Here is a 26,984-nt window from a genome sequence, read left to right as displayed (position 1 = left end):
TCTGTGCCCCATGCCCCCTTTGCATTAAGAGTGTTTGGAAAAGATTTTTTAGATTTAAGCCAGCTTCTGTCTCTCCCACTGCATTTCTTGCTCTTTAAAATCAGGTACTTTGTCTTAATCAACTTGTAACTTACAAAATGGTACATATGCAAAGCTATGCCCATAAATGTAGGTTAAATGAATGATTATCTGAAAGACCACGAATCCTATACAATTTTTGACTTTGAACTTAAATTTAGAAGCAAGTTTAAAACCACTACTTTTACAGATTTCTATAAAGAAACTGGGAAATGCTTCTTAAAATAAGCAAGATTGAAGAATTCAGTCGCAGAAGTGAAAATTCAGACTTGCTAGTACGTAATGTTATTAGAGATGGGGTACACTAAGGCAAATGCATAGCCCACAACAGTCACTGGCATACAGAAATTAAAGATATATACAATGAGAAACTAAGGCAAGACATTTTCCCAAGTAACTTCAATCTAAAACACTGTATCTTTAAACTGATATATGTATAATAAGAATCTAATAACAAAATAATACTAATTCATGATTAAAAGGTAATCAAAAGATTTAAAGGGTATAAAACTAAAAAGTTCTTTTTACCCCAAGCCACACTCTTATTTCCCAAAAATATTCCCCAATGAGAGTTTCTTGAGTATCCTTCCAGTGTATTATACAATCTTGTTTCTGTACAAATAGGACTCTATGTATACACAGTTCATCTTTTGCTTTTTTATTAATAATATTTCTTAGCCCTTCTCTCATATTGGTACTTGGTGTTGTTATTGTTCAGTTGGGAAGTCATGTCCGACTCTTTGTGACCCCATGGGCTGTAGCACCCCAGGTCTCCCTGGCCCTCACTATCTCCTGGAGTTGGCCCAATGTTGATACTTGTGAATTTCCTTTATTGTTTTTTAGGAGTGTATAGTGTTCCACTTCATAGTTAGAACACAGTTGATTAAAACAATGCCTTCTGATGAAAACTTCTGTTGTTTTCAGCTTGGGAGAATTACATAAAAGCAAGGGCTTCCCAGGTGGCTCAGTGGCCAAGAATCTGCCTGCCAGTGTAGGAGATGAGGGTTGGATCCCTGGGGCAGGAAGATCCCTTGGAGAAGGAAATGGCAACCCACTCCAGTATTCTCGCCTGGAAAATCTCATGGACAGAAGGGCCTGGTGGGCTATAGTCCAGGGGGTCACAAAAGAGTCAGACACGACTTAGCAACTAAACAACAGCATAGAAGCAAAGTAAATATCTTCACATAGGAATACATCCACAGACTAAATTCCCAGCAGTGAGCTAGCTTGACGTCTCTCTGATTTGATATGAAGGAAAATCCAATTCAGTTACCAACTTTGTAATATAATATTTATAATGACTTAGAGACAATTACAAACATACTTGACTATTCTTGTCTTGAAACTATTTTTAGGAACATTTCCCAGTTGGTATGACTTTCTTTTTTTAGAGTAATTCCTAACTTTCAAAAAAAAATTTTTTTTGAAACAATCAGTCTGTATACTATTCAAGAGCAGCTGAAACTGTCTGCTTCATCGTTGTGAAGAATGGGGGCTGGAAGTGAAGCCTTGGTGAAAGGGGAAAGATTGTAGGATGTTCCCCAAGAGACTGATTCTTCTTAAAGTTGATTAAATGCAAGGGTGAATATTTCTCAGTTTCTGCTTGAAATTAAATACATATTTATTTCTACATATCTGCCTATTATTTCAGCTTATAAATATATTTGCCAAATTTATAGTGTTTTCCAAAACATTAAAAAAAGAAAGAAAATAAGTCACTTATAGGAAGGATGACAAAAGGCACCGACTAGTAAACACGGGCTTCCTTGGTGGCCCAGACAGTAAAGAATCTGTCTGCATTGCAGGAGACCAGGGTTTGGTCCCTGGTTCAGGAAGATCCCCTGGAGGAGGAAATGGCAACCCACTCTAGTATTCTTGCCTGGAGTATTCCATGGACGAGCCTGGTGAGTACAGTCCATGGGTCGCAAAGAGTCAAAGCTAAGGCATTTTTTCCTTTGTCTCATGACTGACTGTCTCATGTAATCCTGCACATGGACTGAAGTGCTTTCAAGTCTGCTAGTTAACAGTAATGTGAAACAGAAAGGCTGCAGCAATGCTTGGGTTGAGCCTGCTGTCAGCCAGTTTCTGAGCCGAGAATTAGGAGAGGGAGGGTCTCTTCAATAAGCCACAAATACTGTGCGTGTGTGTGTGTGTGTGTGCATGCGCGTGTGTCTCCCTAAGTAGAACCTGAGCCACTCAGTGTTCTATATCCTTCTCTTTCATTAATTAATTTCTCGTGTGTCTACTATGTTAGGCACTAGTGATATGTGGTCGGTACCAATATGTAGATAATGAGGAATTATGCATGTACCAAGAAGGACAATAAAGAGTATAAGGAGAAATGAAAACAGGGTCATACTTATACTGATTTTGAAATCAATAAAAGACATCTCTGAGGAAGTAGCATTTAGCTAAGACCTGAGGCAGAAGCAGAAGGTACACAGGAAAAGATTTCAGGCAGAGGGATAGACTAAGCCTGACGTAGTGAAGAGCTTGGGAGGCTTTAAAAACAAAGAACCAAACAAAACTGTGTCCCGCACCTGGAGAAACGCCACAGGGACTGAGGCTGGAAGGCTTGCAGGCCTTGTCCTGGTCGTTGTTGTTGTGCGGTCACTAGGTCCTGTCCGACTCTTTGTCCCATAGACTGTAGCCCACCAGGCGCCTCCGTCTGGGGGGTTTCCCAGCAAGAAGACTGCAGTGGGTTTCATTCCTTCTCCATGGGATCTTCCGAACGCAGGTTTTTTGGGTTGTTTTTTTTTACCACTGAGTCACCTAGTCTTCCCTGTCCTTGATTAGGACTTTTAATTTGAATACATCACTATTATTACTGTTTTATATCTTACTAATTAAGGCTGTAGTATAATCTGATTTGTATTTTTAAAATCTCCCTCTGGCTGGTCTGTGGAGAATCAAGTCTGAAGAAAACAAGGGAGCTGTGTTTATATTTGTTATAATAAAGCACATATGAATGGTGGCTTGAGTTAGGTGACGGTAAAGAGAGCTGGAGAGAAGTGGGTACATTTCTGACATACTTTGAGGGTAGAATCGCCAGGACAATGTCATAACACCTTTGGGTTTTTTTTTTTTTTTTAACATATCAGTTCATTTTGACTTTACTATTCTAGAAGACTCTGGAAAGATGGAAAGCTATTTTTTTCCATTTCTCCTTAGGAAAACAGGATTTTCCTTAGGACAGCTAGGTAAACTGAGGCACCCTGAAGGATTACCCCAAAGGGAGAGAAGCTCCAAGGCTTGGAGGAGGAGTGTGAGTAGAAAAAAGACTGGGATCTCCCAAGACTTGAAGATGTAAGGAGGTGAGTAATTTTATTAAATGCATAGTTTATTTCAAATAGATACAGTGGGGGCCAAGTTCTGCTTTCTTGGGGCTCACCGGAGATGGACAGATCTTTGATGGAGGCCATTGTGGAGGCCAGTGTGAAAAGTCTCAACAATAGGGCCCCAGCTCCAACTTTCCACAAAGTAAATAAAGATTACAGCTGCATGCAAATGGACCCAGGCTTGGACCATGTGCTCTTTGGCAATGAACTAAATTGTCTAGTCAGATTTCCATCTCCTTTTAAGCCATTTCTATTCTCCTACCATCTTTGGAAGGGAAAGGGGCACTTAAACACTTCTGAGATGCAATTTCTCATGACTGGAGGGTAGAGGCCTAAGCATATTTATCTCTTGTGTAAAATAAATAAACACAAGTATGTCTATTCTTATTCATGGACCTGATACTCTGGGCATCTTAAACAAAAACCAGACATTAGTTGTTACTGTTAATGATGATAGTGGTGGACAGCAGGCAGGTTTTAGAGTAGTATTGGCAAATACATCTTGAGAAAATATTACTGGAAATGGGCTGTGGCTGGCGTAAGCAAGGAAACAGCTGGGGAGCAGGTGGTTCTTTTCACATCTGGGAGCCACTAAACCCAGTGGTAATAGAGGCATTCCATATGGTTCTACCCCTTAGCCCAGTGGGATTAGGCCCTGCTCCCCATCCCAGCTCCGGGCACCACTTAGGTAGGATTTCAGCAAACAGGCTGGCTTTCAGCAAAGATGACACTGGTGGACAAGATGCCTCACCATTAGTGGATCAGGGACAGAGGTTCCCGCTTCATTCCATACAGCATGGCCTAGGTGAATCTAGTCCAGTCACTTCAGCTTTACAGAATAATTCAGGATACAGTGAAATAGGTACTCATGCATTTTGTGGGAATATAAATTGTCTAATCTTTCTTGAGGGCAGATCTGGTGATACCTCTGCATAATCTTAAAATGTGCATTTTTTCCACTCTCCTCACTGTAAATAAATTAATCATAACATTGACTCATTATATATACATGGTCTTATTTGTTTATTTATTTGCTTATTTATTTGTGATAAATCCTTAGAATGTACCACTCCAAACAAATGATCAGATCTGGATGGTAACTGGTCCATAACCGTAAGGTCCCTGGATTTTATCCTCTGCTTCCTTCCTCTCTGAGGTAACCTGGATCTCATATTCATCATCATATAAATGCTTTCTCTTTTACATAGATATTTTTGGTAGCATTTGTATTTCTGAAATTTTAATTCTGGTGTATGTGTGTATATGTACATATGTAAATGTGTATATTTAATCTTTGCAAAATTATTTTTAATTTAATAGTATATTGCTAAGATATGGATCATGTCATATGATAGTTTGATGAACTCCTGTTGGCTGATGAATTGTATCACATTGTATTCAGCACAGCTGATTCATACCCTCTCCTTTTTTAAAAAGATGATTTTGCCCATTTGTTTTCGTCTGTGCTGGGTCTTCGTTGCTGCTCAGGCTTTTCTCTAGTTGCGGCGAGCAGGAGCCACTCTCTCGCTGCTGAATGCAGGGCTTCCCTTGTTGAGGAGCGTTTCTCGGGGGTGCGATAGTTGTGACTCGCAGGAGCATGGACTCAGCAGCTGTGGCACATGGGCTCAGCTGCTGCAGGGCCTGTGCGATCGTCCTGGATCAGGGATCAAACCTGTGCATCCTGCACTGGCAGACGGATTCTTTGCCCCTGAGTCACAGGGAAGCCATGTCCCCTCCTTTTGATCGGCATCTGGGCTGTGTCCAATTTTTGTTGGCTCAGCCCAAACATTCCAACAAAATATAGTCAAAAGGTACAAACAGGCATTTCAAAGAAGATAAAATAAATATATAGCTAACAGAAATATGAAATAATATTTAACATCAACGGAGATCAGGAAATAAAGTGAAGGTGATGAACTGCTAGTCGCTCAAGCATGGTTGGCTCTTTGCAGTTCCATGAGTTGTAGCCCATCAAGTTCCTCTGTTCACAGAATTCTCCAGGCAAGAATACTGGAGCAGCCATCCCCTTTTATAGGGAATAGCCCCGACCCAGGGATGGAACCCAGGTCTCCTGCATTGCAGGCGGACTCTTTACCATCTGAGCCAACGGGGAGCCCCAGGAAATGTAAATCATGATTTTAATAAAACAGTGTTCTACGACCATTTGCTTGATAAGCATGAAAAAGTCTGACTGACAGTACCAGGTGTCAGAGAGGATGTGGATCCAGAGCATCACTTATAGATTATTAGGGGAATTTGAGTTGGTGCAACAATTTCGGGAACAGTTTTACATTATCTCATAAAGGAAAGTCTTCATCTATCCTATGACTAGGATGACTGACTATACATTGCCCAAACCAAGACACTTTTGAGGATAAAAAGGGGCACTAAAAGGGTGAGTCCGTAGGTCAGCTGGAATTAACTGAGACTGCCTGGGAAAACTGAGCCATACGGTCCTTTATCCAAGACTTGGAAAGTCCACTCCCAGGAGACACATGTTACATCTGCTGCATAGGAGTCCTGTACAGATTGTTCAGAGCAGGTTTCGTCATGTGAACAAAATCCTGTGCAGAGCCTTTCACTCAGCAAGTGCAACATCTAGGAGCTTACTGCTCCTTGGAAGAGAAGCTATGACCAACCTGAAAGTGAAAGTGAGGTTGTGTCCGACTCTTTGTGACCCAGTGGATCGTAGCCCACGGAATTCTCCAGGCAAGAGTACTGGAGTGGGTTGCCATTTCCTTCTCCAACCTAGACAGCATATTAAAAAGCAGAGACATTACTTTGCCAACAAAGGTCCATCCAGTCAAAGCTATGGTTTTTCCAGTAATCATGTATGGATGAGAGAATTGGGCTATAAAGAAAGCTGAGCACTGAAGAATTGATGCTTTTGAACTGTTGTGTTGGAGAAGACTCTTGAGAGTCCCTTGGACTGCAAGGAGATCCAACCAGTCCATCCTAAAGGAAATCAGTCCTGAATAGTCATTGGAAGGACTGATGCTGAAGCTGAAACTCCAATGCTTTGGCTACCTGATGCGAAAAACTGACTCCTTGGAAGACCCTGATGCTGGGAAAGATCAAAGGCAGAGGAGAAGGGGACGACAGAGGATCAGATGGTTGGATGGAATCACTGACTTGATGGACATGAGTTTGAGCAAGCTACAGGAGTTGGTGATAGACAGGGAAGCCTGTCATGCTGCAGTCCATGGGGTCGCAAAGAATCGGACACGACTGAACGACTGAAATGAACTGAACTGAACAGAGGAACTTATTGTAAGGAGAGGTTACTAAGAACAAATATTTATCTACTATGTCATTCATCAAAGGATTTTTGTAATACTGAAAATCTGGAGACTATTCAAATATTGACAATTCAGGCCTGGTACTGTGGTACATTCATAAAATGTCTTATTAAGCAGTAATTTAAGATTAACTGTGTATATAAAGAGATCAGGAGATGCATTTTACAGCATCAGCATTCATGGATTCCTCGGAAACATTTAACCTTTAAGTGTGTTTCTCTATGGTTTTCCATGGTAGCTCAGTCGGTAAAGGATCCACCACGCTCACCTCACCAAAGTTTCTCCTGCATCCATGGAAACTTATCTCTCTTGGACAAGATACGACTGCTTAGGTGGCCACAAACTTGAATTAGTTTATTGTCATAGTCTGACTCCTTGATTACAGTCACTCAGCAACTTACTGAGAGAATCCTAACACCTTAAGTGCTGTGAAGAAGATGTAAAAAGACTACTAACTATGTGGATTAGAGACTTTGGAGAGGTAAATACTTAACTTTTCAAGGACTTTGAAAGTGTGGGTCTTTGTCAGAGGAGAGACAGTTACCTGAGGAGACTGAATAAGTCTGTTTGGAAAGGTGGCTTTCGGAGCCTATCTGGAATCAAAGGGCAATAAAGTGAATCTCATTTTCTACAATAGCAGGAGTTTCTCCCTTGGCCAGTCGCCAAATGGAGAGTTGTCTCTATTTCTGATGAGGGAGGCTGAATACTCAGAGCTATGCTACAAAGCCTTCAGAATTATGAAAACTCAGGTATGGCCTATTTCTGGGTAGGAATAAATACTAGGAGTCTAGGTTTCCACCTTCTGGTGTCTGACTAAGCTGAAACACCTCTGAGGCAATAGTATGGCCCAGGAAGGTTTAACTCCTACTGCCCACAACACCCTCCTGACCCCATTAAGCTCCTTAAGCTCGTGGAGACTCCAACGCAACTCTCCTAGTGATGGAACTCCAGTCCCAAGTTCTGAGGTGGTTTGGCTGGAGAGACCCTGGATAGACTGACCAGATTCTGGATTTCACAGTAAGGCAGGGGTAATCATCAAAGAAGTCATTGTTCCCTGGGTCTTTCGGGGGCTCCATCTTTCTGTTGCAGTTGGAGCTGTTCAGTTGGCTAAAGATAAAGGACAAACAAAAACACTCCAGGCATAGCCTCTGTGACAGAGCTAGGCCAATCTTGGCACAACTAGTAATCATAACCAATATATTAACCACTGTTCACTGGTGCATTTCCTATAGGGTCAGACACTGTATGCATAATAAGTACATGATACACATTATCTCATGCAATTTTAGGGCTTCCCTTGTGGTTCAGGCAGTAAAGAATCTGCCTGCACTGTGGGAGATCAGGGCTCAATCCCTGGGTCAGGAATATCCCCTGGAGAAGAGAATGGCAACCCACTCCAGTATTCTTGTCTGGAGAATTACATGGTCTGAGAAGCCTGGCGGGCTACAGTCCATAGGGTTGCAAAGAGTAGGACACGACTGAGCAACTTACACTTTGACTTGACGTGCAATTGTTAAGAACCCTACAAGGTATGCTATTATCATTTCCAAATGAGAAAACTGTATCTCAAAAAGGTTCAATAACTTTCCCAAGTCCACAGCCTAATCAAGAAATCTGAACTCAGGACCATCTGAACCCAAAATTGTATTCTCATTCACTGCAGGACGTGGCTTCCAGTGTCTATATGGCAGAGCATTTTGTTCTTTCTCATTTTATGGAAAATGTACTTATGTATACTCAGAGCAAAACTATTTTGTTCTTAATAGCCTTTAAAATCATCCAGACAGGAAAATACATGCTAATTGTGTAACCAGATATAAATGGTGTTTCTTTAATAGTTGGTTGACCAAATGACTACTTAGTTCCCATAGAAAGTATATTATTACACCTTCTAAGAAAGGGGGTTAATAAGGAGTTCTATTGATGACAGCAATCTTTTCTTCAAAGGAACACCTAATCTGATGCCAGGAATCTGATAGAACCTTGAACTGTGGGTATAATTTGTTGTTTAGAGAGCCCTCTTTGCTTGTGAGGATCGTGGTTTTATCCGAGGCTTTGTTCTAAAACCTGCAACAATGATTGGGTAGAATAAATTTAGTCTACAAAAGAGTCACAGACAGATTTGATGTATAAACCTTTGTGTTCCTTTCTCACCAATTTAGCTTCACTGGGGGAAGAACAGCGCAGCTCTCATAATGACGCCTGTCCGTCCATGGGCGTGCGATGTTCCCCTGCCAGCAAGCGAAGGAGGAGTTATGTCTGCTGGGTGCTTTCTCAGAGGTTACCCTTCTAATCTTTACTTTAGATCATCCCTATGTGGTAGGTTTATGCAAGCCAATTTTACTATTAATTAAATACCTTACCTCAGTCTTTTTTTCAGAGAGAAAAAAATAATAGGTAGCTAGAGTGGAGAAGCAAGCAAGAGAAGAGTCAAGTAAATGTTTTAGAGGCGCCTTTTCACTTAGGGAAATCAAAGTAATGTCATTGAAAATAATAGTGACAGATATTTTCTCTTCCCGGCCTTTTCTTTTTAACCTTTAAAGGATGAAGGCCTTGACATTAAATAGCAGGACTGACACCCACAGATTCCAGGTCTCCTTCTGACTTGGCTGAGTCTGTCTTGTCGGTCTTGGTTTTCTGACAGAGGAGGGGAGTCATGCATATTTACCCCCATGGCTTTTACAAGACACAAAATAGCATCTATCCAAATCACTGTCTTGAAATGATAGTAAAAGGATAAACTGCACTGTGGTTCTCTCTGCCTGCTAGTTTCATTACCCGAGGTCCTTTCTCTTGTTCTTTAACCACATTTGAGGCTAAGATATCTGAACAACTATCTTCCTGGAAACCAGTGATCTGCTTGGGTCAAAATGCATGAGGTGGGACTTCCCTGGTGGTCCGGTGGTGAAGGCTTTAGACTCTGAATGCAAGGGGCCCTGGTTTGATCTCTGGTCAGGGAACTAGATCCCACAAGCAGCAATGAAGATCAAAGATTCTGTGTGTCGCAAATAAGACCTGGCACAGCCAAAGAATAATAATAATAATTATTATTATTTTTAAAAAGAATGCATGAGGTGATCATTATGGTTTAAGTGAGAAGCCTATTTGTGACCAGGAGTCTTGGCCCATTTTCCTTTCATTTCCATTTCCTGTATTTTCCAGATTAGAGAATTCCTAGCCAACTATTTATAATATACTTTCTGAAAAATTTACTGTTTTATTCACAAAGGTTTATTTTGGGGGCCTACAAAGTCTGTTTATTTAAAGATTCTAGAAAAATAAGAATTTGGTGTATCTTTAACTGGATGTCTTATTTTGGAGAAATATGCAGCAGGGTTGGATCCACCCCAAAATTGCCTGAGTGGGCTGCCAGCGGCCCTACCCTGGGGTGGCGCTTTCTTCTTGGCTGTATCTGTGGAATGTCTCCCCTTTCTCCCACGGGTGTCTGTGTCTTCTCTGAGATGAAGTGGGCCAGAAGAGAATTGGCAGGACCAGAAGCAGGGCCCCAGAGAACAGGGGAGTGAAAGTCCAGAATCAGCACAGGCCACCAGCCATGTCTCTGGAAATGGAGAAAAGCAAATTGAGCACTGTAGTTTCAGCTCCAAACGCTTTAATCTGTGGCACGTGCCTGGTCACAGTCGTACACCATGACACCAGGGAGAGTCTATGGATGACACCATGCGGAGGTCCTTACTTCCAGCCTTGGTATCCCAGTGCAGAACAGTGTCCGAAGATAAAGAAGAATCTCTCGTTTATAGGGACCATTTAATTTTGACTGTTCTCTAAAGACATTGTGATAGCATAGCATGCTATAGAGAATACAACAGACACCTATAGTGCTGAGTTATCGAGTTGTTTAAATAGAGAACACATCCAACTAGAGTAACTTGAAGTCATGAGGATAAGAATTACTTAAAATATGAGAGCGATCTAAGTGTCCATCAACTGATGAATGGATAAAGAAGATGTGATACACACACAGACAGTGGAATACTACTTGGCCACAAAAAGGAATGAAAATTTGCCATTTGCATGGATGGATTTGGAGGGCTTTTATTCTAAGTGAAATAAATCAGATAGAGAAAGACAAATACTGTATTATATCACATATATGTGGAATCTAAAAAAGGCAACAAAATAGTGAATATAATAAGAAAGAAACAGACTCACAGATACAGAGAACAAACTAGTAGTTACCAGTGAGGAGAGAGGGCAGTAGAAGGGGTAAGTGAGGGGTAGGAGATTAACAGGTACAAGCAGTTAGGTATAAAGTAAGCTACAAGGATATATGGGCTTCCCTCATAGTTCAGGTGGTAAAGAATCTGTCTGCAATGCAGGAGACCTGGGTTTGATCCCCGGGTTGGGGCGATCCCCTGGAGAAGGAAATGGCAACCCACTCCAGTATTCTTGACCAGAGAATCCCATGGACAGAGGAATCTGGCAGGCTACAGTCAATGGAGTCATGAGGAGTCGGAAACTTCTTAGCAACTAAATCACCACCTCAAGGATATATTGTACAACAGGAGAAATATAACCAATATTTTATAATGGCTGTAAATTATAAAGTGAAAGCCTCTCAGTTGTGTCTGGCTCTTTGCAACCCCAAGGACTATACAGTCCATGGAATTTTCCAGGCCAGAATACTGGAGTGGGTAGCCTTTCCCTTCTCCAGGGGATCTTCCCAACCCAGGGATTGAACCCAGGTCTCCCACTTTGCAGGCAGATTCTTTACCAGCTGAGCCACAAGGGAAGCCCATAAATGGACTTTGCTTATGGAGTATAACCTTTAAAAATTGTGAATCACTGTACTGTATACCTGCAACTTATGTAAGATTACATACATCAAATATACTTCAATAAAAACATTTCTTAGCTTCTCAGGTTGTACCTGGAGTATGTAAAGGCCCAGAAACTCAACTCTAGAAGACATCATACACACCAAGAAAACAGGAAAGCTAGGATATTGCTGAGAAACAGCCTTAGTCTGAAGTGTGATATCTTGATGGGTTGTTTCTTTATCTTCTACATGCTGATTCACAGCAGATATTGGTTTCACCTATTGTAGATGTTATCCATTTACACCATACATCAAAGGTCATTGACCTATTCATATCTTTTCTTCTAGCTCCAGGAAAACTCTTAATGGTGTTTATTTCCGTTCTTTTCTTTATTCTATTTCTGAGAGATTTCTCTAGGGACACCCTTCATGGACAGAGAACCTTGGGTTGGCTTAGGAAGTTTTTTGAGATGCAAAAGCATCTTTCAAATGTCAGCTATCTTCTAAGGCAGTGGTTCCTATACCACCATCAGGAGCAGCATCACTTGAGAATTCGTAGAAATACACATTCTTAAGAACCACTTCAGACCCTTCTTAATCAAGGACTCAGGGTTGTGGATCAGCACTCCATGCTATAACAAGGTCTGCAGGTGATTCTGAGACCACTATTCTAAGACACATTTTTCTCCCTGGGCTGCTGCGTACCTGAGGATGTATTTTATTTGAAAGGTAGTAGTGGCAGAAGCAATCACATGTGTCAGGGTCCTATTGAAATGTTCTCTTTGGTCACCTAATGTATTTTCTTTTGCTCTGTTCTTGATTGAAACAAAACCCAGTTTCATAATGTGGGAATCTGAGGGCTTAGTGCTATACAAAATACAGCATCAGAATCCTTTTCTAGTAGTTTACAGGCTCTAAGAGGCAGATCATATACGTTTCCCTGCAAAGGCCAACTTCAGATATTAGACAAGTCACTCCCCAACCATCACTCGAATCAGTACCCTTTGCCAATGCAATCACAGGGGTATGATTAGACCCTCCCTTAAAACCAAATGTGCCTTCACTGAGTAGGTTATTAAAGCACAAGGGCTTCCCAGGTGGTGCTGGTGGTAAGAACCTGCCAATGCAGGAAACATAACAGATGTGGGTTCAATCCTTGGGTTGGGAAGATCACCTGGAGGAGGGTACGGCAACTCACTCCAGCATTCCTGTTTAGAGAATCCCATGGAGAGGAGCCTGGCGGGCTGCAGTCCATAGGATCACAAACAGTCGGACATGACTGAAGCAACTTCGCACCCATGTAGTAAGGCACAGAAGGGTGTCCCTCTGGGTTTTATTTATATGGAGCTATGAAGGCTTATGAGCCAGCGCTATGGAAAATGTCCCAGAAGGTCATTGTCAGGAGGGATCTATGGAGACTGTGGTTTGCCTGGTTGAAACTCCAGAGGCATCTTTAATCTTAAACAAGCAGTTGTGTTTGACTCTCTGACTTGAGCCCCTGGTGGAGTGGGTATGGAAGGCAGGCTTTCTTCTCAGTCAGAAGCATGTGCACGAAGTAGAGCTGGAAGAGGATTCAGACACCATCTAGACCTACTGTTTAGAGACTTACACAGGAGATGCACATCTTTGAACCTTTGAGTAATTAAAGACACTCAGCATAATTATCACATTGTATTATAATTGTTAGTCTACCAGGCTATCATCACAGCTAAATGTGAGGTCTTTGAGAGCACAGACTTCATTTTAACCCTCTTTGAATCTCTGGTAACTAGCATAATGCCTGGTACACAACAGATTCTTAAAATTTTTGATTAATGATGAATGCATCAACCTTGAATTTAACCTCTGGATCTGTTTGTAGAGGCCCTCATTCAGATAAGCCACTGAAATGGGCAGGTTTTATTAGAACAGACATCTGGGTTTCCATTTGGAAACCTGGATATGTAGTTTATTCCACCTATTTATTAAACATAGAATTATAGCATCTTAGACGGGATCCTTAGATGACCTAGCAATGCTATCTTCATTCACTGCTCTCATTTTAGAATTACAAATGGCAGCCCAGGCAAGATAAATGATTTGCCTAAGGCTCTACTGGGTAGTAAGGCCTGGGCTAGTACACAAATGCCCAAAGTTAATGCTCCTGCTCCTCAACTGATGCTTTGTCTTATCCTCTCAGTTTACATCATTTTCATAACTCAGACCTAAATTTCTGAAAGGAATAAGAGTTATTTATTAGGCCATTTTCTTCAGGCCAAACATAGTCTTGAATATTATCCATAAAATCTTAGATTTTGGAAGGGGCCTTAGAGATTTTGGTCCAACATCCCAACCCCTAGAGAAGGGAATGGCAGCCCACTTCGGTATTTTTGCCGGGAGAATTCCATGGACAGAGAAACCTGGAAGTCTACTTTGAGCTCACAAGGAGTGAGATATGACTGAGTGACTAACACACACACACACACCCCTCCACCCGGGAAAGGATCTCCTCTACAAACCCCCTGACAGAAGGACATTTAGTCATCGTCTGACATCCTTCAGTGGTGGGAATGTCAATACCTCATTTTTGAACTGATCTAATGGACACAACAGTCTTTTGTTTAAGTGAAATAATTGCTCTACATTTGAATGCAATAACTACTGACATCTAGAACTATGCAGAATGAATCTAGAACTTCTTCTTGGCAGTTATTCCTAAATCTGAATATAATTTTCATTATCAACATTAATCTCCAACAAAACACCCCTTGAATTATTCTCCTAGAGACAGAGTTTCCCCAACCACAATCGTTCTGGTTGTCCTTCTCTGACTCTTTTCCAATTTGCCAATATCCCAATTTAGATGTAAAACCCCAAGCTAAATATTTCAGATGTGGTCTAATGGATAGGGAATGCAGTAGAAGAATTTGCTTCCTTTATTGTATGTCCTAGATTTTTGTTAAGGAATTTTAAAATTGTATTAATTTTTTTGTCTGTCTCACTACTTGCTTCCTTTTGTGTTTTAGGTCAGTTAAAAATTCTAGGTTTTTTTTTTTTTTTTTGAGTGGGGAAGAAAAGATTCCTATTATATTTAATATTCCCTAGTAAATTCCAGATGGATTAAAAATGTACATGTAAAAGTAATAAAAGCACTAAAGGAAAACATTATATTTTATTTGGAGATTTAAGAAGATATCTTAAATTTGACTTCCAAAGACCTAAGTCTTATAGAAAAAAGATTGCTACATTTTGTTAACAAAACTTAATAACTTCAATATGGAAAAAAATCTTAGTTAATATTAAAGAATAGAAAATTTAGAAATATGTTTGCAAAATGTATGAAAGGGGTTAACAGACAGTATCAAACCACAGCTTGTGAATCAACTAAAATAAATGAAAAAGGCCATGAATAATTGAATAACAAGCAAAGAAATAAAACAGCCCACAAACATGTCATGAAATGTTCAAACAAAATAGCTACCAAAGGTGCTGGCAAAATTAGACTAGTAAAAAACATCCAATATTCTGTGTCAAAAAACATCTGGCAAAACTGGCTTTCTAACACACAGCTGGTGGGACTGTATGCTTGTGTTAATTATTTTTGGATAATTTTAAAATGATAATAAAAGCCCAATAAAGCAACAACCATTCTTCCTATGATACCTCTCAAATTTATCTTAAGGAAAATATTAAAGATATGATAAAGAGTGTTATTATAGGATTAATTATCATATAATAGGAAAAATAAAGTTCTAACAATAGGAATTTGGTTGAGTAATGAGTTCAATGCCCGAAGCTATAAAACTGACGTTGTAGAAATATATTTACTTCACAATATAACGAAGTTAACCTGTATGACAAAGTAGAGTGGTGACATTTTTATAACTTGTGTGTGTGGTTGCTGTTGTTGTCGTTTAGTCGCTCAGTCGCGTCCGACTCTTCGTGAAACCACGGGCTGTAGCCCGCCAGGCTCCTCTGTCCGTGGGATTCTTCAGGCAAGAGCACTGGCGTGAGCTGCCATTTCCTTCTCCAGGGGATTTTCCTGATCCAGGGATTGAACCTGTGTCTCCTGCTTAGCAGGAGGATTCTTTACCACTGAGCTACCTGGGGAGCCCGTGTGTGATACATATGTACTTAAATTGTACTGGGAATTAGCATATCACAAACACGTCTCTTCTTGTGTTCAGAAATACTAGTTTTATCAGTAAAATAGATTACGATAAGTAGGTTATGTAGCAGTAACAAATAATCCCAAACCACAGTGACTTAATACAACACCCAGATCTCAACAACAAAAGATGAGTTCTTGCTCTGCTACGCACAAACTCAGGCTACAAGAGGGGGCTTGAGCACCACATTCACTCAGACACAGCCGGACAGAGGCTCCAGGGTTTCCATTGTCACTGAGGCAGGAATAAAGGATGGGACCACTTGAACACTGCATGAGACTTTTGTTATTTTGTTAAAAGAATATCATAAGGCCATGTTTTATGTTCACTTGAAGAGGAGAGTGAATAAGCTGGCTTGAAACTCAACATTAAGAAAACAAAGATCATGGCACCCAGTCCCATCACTTCATGGCAAATAGATGGGGAAAAAGTGGAAATGGTGACAGCTTTAATTTTCTTGGGCTCCAAAATCACTGCGGACAGGGTGAATTTAAAAGACTCTTGCTCCTTGGAAGGAAAGCTATGACGAACCTAGACAGGGTATTAAAAAGCAGAGACATCACTTTGCTGACAAAGGTATGTCTAGTCAAAGCTATGGTTTTTCCAGTAGTCACATATGGATATGAGCATTGGACCATAAAGAAGGCTGAGCACCGAAGAATTATTGCTTTTGAATTGGGGTGCTGGAGAAGACTCTTGAGAGTCTCTTAGAGCAAGGAGATCAAAGCAGTCAACCCTCAAGAAAATCAACTCTGAATAGTCATTGGAAGAACTGATGTTGAAGCTAAAGCTCCAATAGTTTGGCCACCTGATGTGAAGAGCCGACTCATTGGAAAAGACCCTGATGATGGGAAAGGAGAAGCAGGTGGCAGAGGATGAGATGGTTGGATGGCATCAGCGACTCGATGGCCATGATTCTGAGCCGACTCAGTGAGATGGAGGAGGACAGGGGAGCCTGGCGTGCTGCACTGTATGGGGTTGCGAAAAGTTGGACATGACTGAGCAACTGAACAGTGTCTCACTTCACAGGGAGTAAGGAAGTGTAATCTTACAGTGAGCTTGAAAGAGCTGCAGTTTTCAGACAGTTCTGATGACTATCATATTGACAATTTTTTCCTTCTATTTGCTTGTTTGTACTTCTTGATTTTTCTAAATCAACCTATAGGGAGGAGCCAAGATGGCGGAGGAGTAGGACGGGGAGACCACTTTCTCTCCTACAAATTCATCAAAAGAATAACTGAATGCAGAGCAAACTTCACAAAACAACTTCTGATCGCTGGCTGAGGTCATCAGGCGCCCAGAAAAGCAGACCATTGTCTTCGAAAGGAGGTAGGACAAAATATAAAAGATAAAAAGTGAGACAAAAGAGCCAAGGACGGAGACCCGTCCCGGGAAGGGAGTCTTAGGCGGCCTTGCTTGGGCTAGGGTCCGGGCCTGAGTGCCCTGAGGACAATCGGAGGGAGCTTCTGTGAGGTGCCAACTTGAACTGTGGGAGACCAAAAGAGAGAGAGAAAATTAACCGGCCGGAACACACTGCCAGCCCATTCACAGAACAAAGGGACGGAGAAAGTCCTGAGAAGAGCTCGCAGGCTGCGGACCGGCCCAGCCCCGCCGGAGGCAGGAGGCAGGGGGGAGGGGAGGGTCGCGGTGAGACACAGGGCGCAGGCACCCGACCTGCGCGGGCGGGGACTGGGGCTGGGGACGCAGAGCGCGGAAGGCGCGCGCGCCCGACTGGCGCCAGCGGAAACTGAGACTGGGTCCGCGGAAGGGAGTGAGTGCGCCACACCTGGGGAGAGTGCGCCCATCAAGCCCCTCGCTGCCTGGACCGCTCTGAAAGGGGAAGGCACAGAGAGCAGGCGCAGCTTTTCCTTCCGCGCTTTTGTGTAACACCCGAGGGCTGGAACCTAGCGCAGCGCGGGGCGCCGCTCCATATAGAACAGCCGGGAGCCTGAGCAGCGCAGACGGAGAAAGCAGCGTCAGCCCCTCCCGGCAGCGCCAGCCCGCCCCCGCAGGGCCAGCCCCTCCCCGCAGCGTCAGCCCCGCCCCGCAGCGCCAGCCCATCCCCGCAGCGTCAGCCCCTCCCCGCAGCGTCAGCCCCGCCCCGCAGCGTCAGCCCCGCCCCGCAGCGTCAGCCCCTCCCAGCAGCGCAACGGAACTAGCTACCTGAATAAGAGTCCACCTCCGCCCGCCTGTGTCAGGGCGGAAATGAGGCTCTGAAGAGACCGGCAAACAGAAGCCAAATAAACAAAGGGAACCGCTTCAGAAGGGACTGGTGCAACAGATTAAAATCCCTGTAGAAAACACCGACTTCACCGGAAGGGCCCTGTAGATATCGAGAAGTGTAAGCTGGAACGAGGAGCTATCTGAAACTGAGCCGAACCCACACTGACCGCAACAGCTCCAGAGAAATTCCTAGATATATTTTTACTTTTTTTTTTTTCTAAGTAAGAAAAAAAAAATTTTTTTTTCTTTTTAATTTTTTCTTTTTTATTTTTTCTCTTTTATTTTCCTTTAAAATTCCCTATTACTCCCCCATTACTCCTTAACTTTCATTTTCATAGATTTTTACGATTTTTTTAATTAGGGAAAAAAATCTTTTTTTTTTTTTTTTTTTTTTTTTTTTTTTTTTTTTTTTTTTTTTTTCTTTTTTTTCTTTTTTTTTTTTCTTTTTTCTTCTTTTTTTTCCTTTCCGTTTTCTCTTTTATTTTCTATTTTTCTTTTTCTCTTATTTCTTTTAAAGTCCTCTAGTACTCCTCTACTACTCTTCATTTTCATTTTCACTACACTATAACCTTACAAAAAAAAAAGAGAAGCCCTATCTTTAAACCGAAGATTATTCTCTCCCAATCTTGACTCTCTGTTTTCTACCTCAGAACACCTCTATTTCCTCCTTTCCCCTTCTCTTCCCAATCCAATTCTGTGAATCCTTGTAGGTGTCTGAGATACGGAGAACACTCTGGGAACAGACAGCTGCGTAGATCTGTCTCTCTCCTCTTGAGTCCCCCTTTTTCTCCTCCTGCTCATCTCTATCTCCCTCCTCCCTTTTCTCCTGTTCATGTAACTCTGTGAACCTCTCTGGGTGTCCCTAACGGGGGAGAATCTTTTCGCCATTAACCTAGAAGTTTTATTATCAGTGCTGTATAGTTGGAGAAGTCCTGAGACTACAGGAAGAATAAAACTGAAATCCAGAGGCAGGAAACTTAAGCCCAAAACCTGAGAACACCAGAAAACTCCTGACTACATGGAACTTTAAGTAATAAGTGACTGTCTAAATCAACCTATAGAATACTTATTATTAAAAATTCTTGTTCAGACATGTGTCCTTAATCATAAGTTTGTGAAATGCTGGTAATTAAATTTATCACCAGTTAAAATATTTCTCAATCTTGATCTTGATTTTATTAACCAACCTATTTTCCCTCCCAACTTGGTGCTTTCAGTGGTTTTAAAAAATGTCAACTAAATCATCATCAGCATTCCAGGCAGAGTGAATCCTGTGCCTGACATGCCTGAGAGGCTACTCTTTCCAAAGGATGTGGATCTGCTAAATAACCCCCTTTAATAGATTTGTTCAATCAGCTCTAAATCAACTCCATTGTGTTTCCATGTAATCATGTAATCAGTTTACATTCTGGTTCTTAATGATATGACAACAAACTTCATTAAATCTTTACTGAAATAAAAATTGAATCCTTTTTGGCATTCCCTTGGCTTTTCTGTCTGACAAAACTTGATTTTAACCAACTCCTTTGGGACAAAGGCAAGATATTCTGACGGAACTGCACATAAATTGGCAATATAATGTTCAATTCCAGAATCTTGCTAAAGATAGACAGCCAGCTTATTGGTCTCTAAATCAGGGGTCACTTTTCTATCTCTGGAGTACAAGTACATTCATAGTTATGCATGTTTCTCTTAAACATTTTCTTTTCCTGGGAGTTCACTGATTGGTCTACAGGTTTGTTCTGAATAATTTGGACCAGAAGACTTCAGCATATTTGAAGGAAATGTTTTGTCTTATCTCCGAATCTTGTTCTGCTTCAGTTCCTTCCTAACAATGCTCATTCTATTCTTTCCTTTTAAATAAGTTGTCACTACTAGGAAAAGTAGAAGTAAATTCTGAAACAAAGTGGACACTTTAGATGTAATTTCCTGTTGAGATGATCTATTTCAGGGAGACATATTCTAAACAATGGTGATCACCATTTGGCTTTTCTACTATTACCCAGCAGAGGATTTGCACATCTGCATTGGAGGGCTCCAGGAATCTCCAGAACAGCAAGGATTTTCCCATGACCTTGATGCTGAAGCCACAGACCTCAGAACTCCCGCAAGCACAGTGTTCTAGAAATAAACATGTAAAACAAGAACTCCCAAATTCTGAAATACAAAGAGCTTTGGAATTTTAGAAAGTGCTGTCCTGGAATAGCCTCTGGGGACAGAGGAGGGCAAAGCAGAAGGGAACTAAGAAGAAAAACAAACAAAGCTGGAAGTAAGACAAAAGTAGATGTGACATAAATTCAGTATGTAAAGGTTAATTCAAGCTATGCAGTAATATGTAAATGTATATAAATAGGGACTTCCCTCGTACCTCAGCTGGTAAAGAAGCCACCTTTAATGCAAGAGACTCCGGTTTGATTCCTGGATTGGGAAGTTCCCCTGGAGAAGGGATAGGCTACCCACTGCAGTATTCTAGGGTGTCCCTGTGGCTCAGATGGAGAAGAATCCTCCTGCCGTGCAGGAGGCCCGAGTTCAGTCCCCGGGTCGGGACGATCCCCTGGAGGAGGGCACGGCAGCTCACTCCAGCATTCCTGCCTGGAGAGTCCCCGGACAGAGGAGCCTGCGTCCGCGGGGTTGCAAAGAGCCGAACACAGCTAAGCACAGCACAGTACATATAAATAGATAGCCCGGAAAAAGGACATTATGGATGTAAATATTTCACAATTTCTCTGCTCTCTGAATAGGCTGAGAATAAAAACAAAGCTCTATATATCACTTCAAATGTACCAAGTCCTTGTTTAAAAAGGCGTGGAAAGTAGAGTTGTTGCCCTCATGAACTTTACCATCAGAAAGACAGACAATCCCTAAGCAGGAACAGATGTGTCATAAATACTTTGTTGGGATCAATACTTGATGTTCCAGAGGCTCTGGCAGGAGTTCACCTAATTTAAAGGAGAGCAGTGATCATTAGGGAAGCGCTGTCTGACATAAATGATATTTAAACTGAAGATAAGCAAGAATTTGCTACGATGAATAGGAGGGTGGAGAGCATTTTAGACTGAGGAATAATAAGAACAAAAACTTAACAATATCAATTGACTATAAAAGCTTGAAATTGAGTTCTTGAGCTCAGAGAGTGATCACCACTTCTAGAGGCTCATGTGGACTTGAGCGTCTCTCCGTGTCCCTTCTCTCACTTTACATTTTGTGACTGGGGACAAGAGCTATGAGACTAGCTCAAGCTCTGACACAGTTGCCAGGGACTTAACATCCTTTCTGAGGTTGACCGCTTAACTTGGGAAAGGAGGTTCCATATTTACCTAAGGACAGTTTCAGTAGAAATCTGGACATCTGCTACAACTGCGAAGACAGTCATGGTCTATCTCTGCATTCTATTATTATTGTCATTGAGATGCTAATAGTGACTTTTAGCTTTATAATTTGTCTCTCTCCTTCAAATCCTCTCACCATATCTCCTTCTTGGCTTTGTGAGTAAAAAGAGTTTTTGCCTGAGGCAGATAGAACTAAATCATTCTCTCCTTGTTCAATAAATTCAAAATAAGCAGGTTACACCATAGCCCTTTGAGTAGTTTGGTGCTAGAAAAGTGAAGTCGCTCAGTCGTGTCTGACTCTTTGTGACCCCATGGACTGTAGCCCACCAGTCTCCTCCATCCATGGAATTTTCTAGGCAAGAGTACTGGAGTGGGTTGCCATTTCCTTCTCCCTCGATCCCGGGGCTCAAACCTGGGTCTCCCGCATTGCAGGCAGACGCTTTACTGCCTGAGCCACCAGGGAACATTGGTGCTAGAGGCAATGCTATCTCTGTCTACAGCTGCCACCACAGACTTAAAATACAGAAGATGTGCTTCTTCTGCACTAAAGGGAGTATTTGAACCACTTAAGAAAAGCCAGGCTTCAGCAATACATGAACTGTGAACTTCCAGATGTTCAAGCTGGTTTTACAATAGGCAGAGGAACCAGAGATGAAATTGTTGGATTATTGAAAAGCAAGAGAGTTCCAGAAACATCTATTTCTGCTTTATTGACTATGCCAAAGCCTTTGACTGTGTGGATCATGACAAACTGTGGAAAATTCTGAAAGGGATGGGAATACCAGAGCACCTGACCTGCCTCTTGAGAAAGCTGTATGCAGGTCAGGAAGCAACAGTTAGAGCTGGACAGGGAACAACAGACTGGTTCCAAATAGGAAAAGGAGTATGTCAAGGCTGTTTATTGTCACCCTGCTTATTTAACTTATATGCAGAGTACATCATGAGAAATGCTGGGCTGGGAGAAGCACAAGCTGGAATCAAGATTGCCAGGAGAAATATCAATAACCTCAGATATGCAGATGACACCACCCTTATGGCAGAAAGTGAAGAAGAACTAAAGAGCCTCTTGAGGAAAGTGAAAGAGGAGAGTGAAAAAGTTGGCTTAAAACTCAACATTCAGAAAACTAAGATCATGGCATCTGGTCCCATCACTTCATGGCAAATAGATGGGGAAACAGTAGAAACAGTGGCTGACTTTATTTTTTGGGGGCTCCAAAATCACTGCAGATGGTGATTGCAACCATGAAATAAAAAGACACTTACTCCTTGGAAGAAAACTTATGACCAACCTAGACAGCATATTAAAAAGCAGAGACATTACTTTGTCAACAAAGGTCTGTCTAGTCAAGGCTGTGGTTTTTCCAGTAGTCATGTATGGATGTGAGAGTTGGACTATAAAGAAAGCTTAGCACCGAAGAATTGATGCTTTAGAACTGTGGTGCTGGAGAAGGCTCTTGAGAGTCCCTTGGACTGCAAGGAGATCCAACCAGTCCATCCTAAAGGAGATCAGTCCTGGGTGTTCATTGGAAGGACTGATGCTGAAGCTGAAACTCCAATACTTTGGCCACCTGATGTGAAAAGCTGACTCATTTGAAAAGACCCTGATGCTGGGAAAGATTGAGGGCAGGAGGAGAAGGGAACGATAAAGGATGAGATGGCTGGATGGCATCACTGACTCGATGGACATGAGTTTGGCTAAACTCCGGGAGTTGGTGATGGACAGGGAGGCCTGGTGTGCTGTAGTTCATGGGGTCTCAAAGAGTCGGACATGACTGAGCAACTGAACTGAACTGACCTGAAGAAAAGCTTGCAAAGTTCTCTTGATGTTTTCTAAATTAAAAAAAAAAAAAAAAAAACACAAAACTTCTGTGCTTAAGAATTTGAGAGTTGAGAATGTGGGGAGAAAAGAATGCATCTGCATAACAGAAGTTGAAGAAAATTCTTGCTTTTAAATCAAATCATGTTTGGAAAATTAATGACCATTTCTACCATCATATAATAGGCTTCCCTGGTGACTCAGAGGTAAAGAATCCGCCTGCCAAAGCAGGAGACACAGGTTCAATCCTTTGGTTGGAAAGATCCCCTGGAGAAGGAAATGACAACCCACTTCAGTATTCTTGCATGTAGAATCCCATGGACAGAGGAGCCTGGTGGGCTACAGTCCTTGGGGTTGCAAAGAGTCAGACACGAATGAGTGACGAAAAAACAACAAAACCATCATATAAGCTTGATCTTTTAGTGAATATCCAGAAAAGATAGTCTCAATTGTGACTTGATAAAAATACTTCAAAATTAGAAGCAAAGCCTCTTAGAAGAATGAGCTCTTGGGAGGAGGCCATTGTTATTGGGGAGTCTTGATAAACCTCCAAATTAAGTTCAGTACTGGGGCCAAACATCAGTATTTCAAGCTCTTCTGGCAACCTTGCCTTAGGAGGGCCCTTGATTAGGAATCTGGTACAAAGTTTGGAGGAAAAAGGGATTGACAGAAAATAATGAAAGTCATGTGGGCTGGAGCTCCGAGAAAGTATTCTTGGCAGTGTGAGAGCTTTTGGTCTGAGTAGAGCAGCTGGAGAGAGATAAGGAAATTTGAAAGATATGATCACCATGATCACCATGATCAGTAGATTCCCTTTATAGTTCTTCAGAAATAAGTTATATTTTAGAAATTTTTTAGCAATTAGACTTTTATTAACTTGTGATTATCACTGTTACTGGGCCACAAGAATGTCAGCTTGAATTATGAAAGCTTGACTTCAGAGCAAATTCCATACATTACAATGATGATAAAGATAATAGCAATGAAAGGATTCTAAATACCTACACAAATGTAAAGGATGATATTCATTCATTCATTCATTCATTGATCAGATACTTACAAGCATCTATTATGTGTTACAGCTCTATGCTTGGCCCAAGGGGAAAACCAAGATTCAGTATGTGTAGAAAAACAGATCATCAATTTGAAAAGGCACACAGATAATCCTTGTTTAATGTTCAAATACTATACTGTTTAGGCTTCCCTGGTGGCTCAGGAGGAGACACAGGGTTTGGTCCCTGAGTTGGGAAGATCCCCTGGAGGAGGGCGTGGCAACCCACTGCAGTATTCTTGCCTGGAGATTCCCATGGACAGAGGAGCCTGGTGGGCTACAGTCCATTTGGGTCCTGAAGAGTGTAACACAACTGAGCGACACACACTTTCACTTTTTCACTTTTGATCTGAGTTTTAAGTGATTCTGATGCCACTAAAGTCTGAGAACCATTATCAGAACAGTAGCCAAAGGGAGGATGCATGAGTGGCCTAATGGGCATCACACAACATAAAGTGAGTCACTACGGGACTCTGTGAGCAAAAGAAAATTATAGGGAAAAGAGAATGGATCTGCTGGCAGAAGAAAACCTAGGAAAAAGCATAATCTCCATAGATTCCTCAGTTCCAGTTTTTGCACAGGTTCATCTATAAAATTGTCATGTTTTCTTTAAGGATTCAGAATGGATCCTTGGGTCTCTTAGGACAAACTGGCCTGTCTTGAGTCCTGGGCAGTAAGTAGAGATGCTCTGTACAAGATACTCTTAGGCCATGGACAGCATAATTAAAGCTCAAGCACATTTCACATGAGACCATGAATTATCTCCTAATTTCACTGAAGCTGGTCAAGTATAGTGTTCCAGGAAAGGAAACGTCAGCCCTGAAGCTGAATTGGACTCTTGATGTATTTTCTGAAATCTTTAACACTAAAGCCTGGTGAGGTGGATTTATAATTACCTGTATTAGTTGGCTAGGGCTCCCACAGACTGGGTGGTTTAAAAAAACAGAAATGTATTGGCTCACTGTTCTGGAGGTAAAAGTCTGAAACTAAGGAATTGACAAAGTTGGCTCCTTTCTCAGGCTGAGAGGGAAGGATTTATCCCATCATTCTCTCCTTGGCTTGCAGACAGCCATATTTATGTTCACATGGTGTTTTCTCTGTATGTGGGCCTGTGTCTAAATTTCCCAGATAAATATATATATACATATATATGGCTGAGTCCCTTTGCAGTCCACTAGAAACTATCACAACATTGTTAACAGGCTATACTTGAGTACAAAATAAAAAGTTTAAAAAAAAATTTCCTCATTCTATAAGGGCATCAGTGGCATCAGCTTGGGTCCACCCTAATAATCTCATTTTAACTTGATTGCATTTTAAGATCCTATTACCAAACAAGGTCACATTAGGAGATATTGTGAGGTAGGATTTCATCATACAAAGTTTGTGTGGTGGTGTTGGTGGGGGAGGCCATCATTCAATCCCTAGCAGTATACCTATTTTCAAAATGAGAAGTTATATGACTCTTTCAAGGAAGTGGGTTGGCTGGGTGATGGCAAGGAAACCGAGAGCTCTCCACAAGATTGTGCTGATTCCTATGCTTATAAAATATATTTTCTAGGGCTTGTCAAGTGGTCTGGATTTGCTAAAAGCCAGACCATTTACCAGGAGAAAGGGAGGGCAATGATGTAGAGGAATATGTAACATCCACATCAGGGTAAAAATGTGTTTCACATCTGAAACTAGTTGAAGGATTTAGCACCCACGACTTTGCCCAGTTGAATCGTGCGATCTATTTTTTTGGAGGGAAATCAGATGATGTGATAGGACTCCTATTTCTTTTCTATTGTGTTAAACAGATGGCATCAAACAACACGTTGAGAATATGATGCATATGGGGAGTTACCATAAGCCGGCATCCTTTTGATGAAAAAAAAGAAATGTGGCACATAATTGAAGGAAATCACATAAAGATGAACAGAGAATGAAAGAACTGTTTCTAGTAATCTGGAACCAAAATGCCTTCGGCCTCTTTGTTCTCTAAATGTTCACATTTGAGAGAGGACTGGTCTGATTTACGATACTGTACTAAATGTCCCTTTGTTAGAAAACAAGAGAAAAGAAATACCATACATTAAACCTAAGTTTAAGAGCTGGGCATTAGCTTCAAATTGTATTCTGCATAGTTTGGATTGCTTTATAATGCAAAATGAAGGAAAGAGAAGAGATGAACATAAATCCTTGTTTAGGAAATTGTACTGGTTCAGTTTTACTCATTAATTCCTTATTAGTGCTGTACAGTGGAGGTCTCTTTCACCAGCAAGAACCGCTATCTTCATGGAGGACTCACTTTCTCAGAACTCCCTGTGGCAAATGCTGCTTCTCAGAAAGCCTCTCTGTCCGAGCTTCCTGGGTCACTGCGTGTGCCTGCCTCTTGGCTCACCTTTCCGTCTTCTCTTTTTTATGCTGATTGGGGGTTTTTCTTCTTTTGGCTCCTAAAGTATACATTCTTTCCAAATTTTCTTATTAATAGCTTTGCCATAAGATTTTTAAGGCTAAGAATCTACCTCCTATTTCTTTAGCAGTATACAGGCATACCTCATTTTATCACGCTTCCCAGACACTGTGTTTTTTACGCATTGAAGGTTTGTGCCAACCCTTCGTGAAGCAAGTCTGTTGACAGCATTTTTTCCATCAGCATTTTCTACTGCATGTCTCTGTGTCAAGTTTTGGTAATTCTCATAGAATTTCAAACCGTCCACCAGCAAAAAGATTATGATTCTCAGAAGGTTCAGATGATGATAATATTTTTAGCAACAAAGCATTTTAGAATTAAGGTATGTGCACTTTTTGAAACACTTTTTGAAGCACACTTAATAGACTATAGTATAGTGTAAGCAGCTCTGTACACACTGGGAAACCAAGAAATTTGTGTGACTTATTTTATTGAGATATTCGCTTTATTGTGTCAGTTTATTGTGTTGG

The 26,984-nt window shown here is 41.4% G+C and overlaps 1 protein-coding gene and 1 long non-coding RNA gene across 11 annotated transcripts in view; one reads left to right on the top strand and one right to left on the bottom strand.

Annotated features, from left to right (window-relative positions):
* The window catches only part of PHLDB2 (pleckstrin homology like domain family B member 2), a 239,121-nt gene that overhangs the window by 172,735 nt on the left and 39,402 nt on the right, over nucleotides 1–26,984 (bottom strand). The window lies entirely within an intron of this gene.
* Nucleotides 1–26,984, top strand: part of LOC122428920 — a 37,294-nt gene that overhangs the window by 6,356 nt on the left and 3,954 nt on the right. Inside the window, exon 2 of the long non-coding RNA XR_006265846.1 lies at nucleotides 3,250–3,392. This is a non-coding gene — a long non-coding RNA (uncharacterized LOC122428920). The remainder of the gene's footprint in view (nucleotides 1–3,249; nucleotides 3,393–26,984) is intronic.

Source organism: Cervus canadensis, chromosome 27 (genome assembly GCF_019320065.1).
Source record: "Cervus canadensis isolate Bull #8, Minnesota chromosome 27, ASM1932006v1, whole genome shotgun sequence".
Classification (NCBI taxonomy): domain Eukaryota; kingdom Metazoa; phylum Chordata; class Mammalia; order Artiodactyla; family Cervidae; genus Cervus; species Cervus canadensis.
The sequence above is the reverse complement of the archived record's forward strand: the minus strand, read 5'-3'. Positions and strand labels throughout refer to the sequence as shown.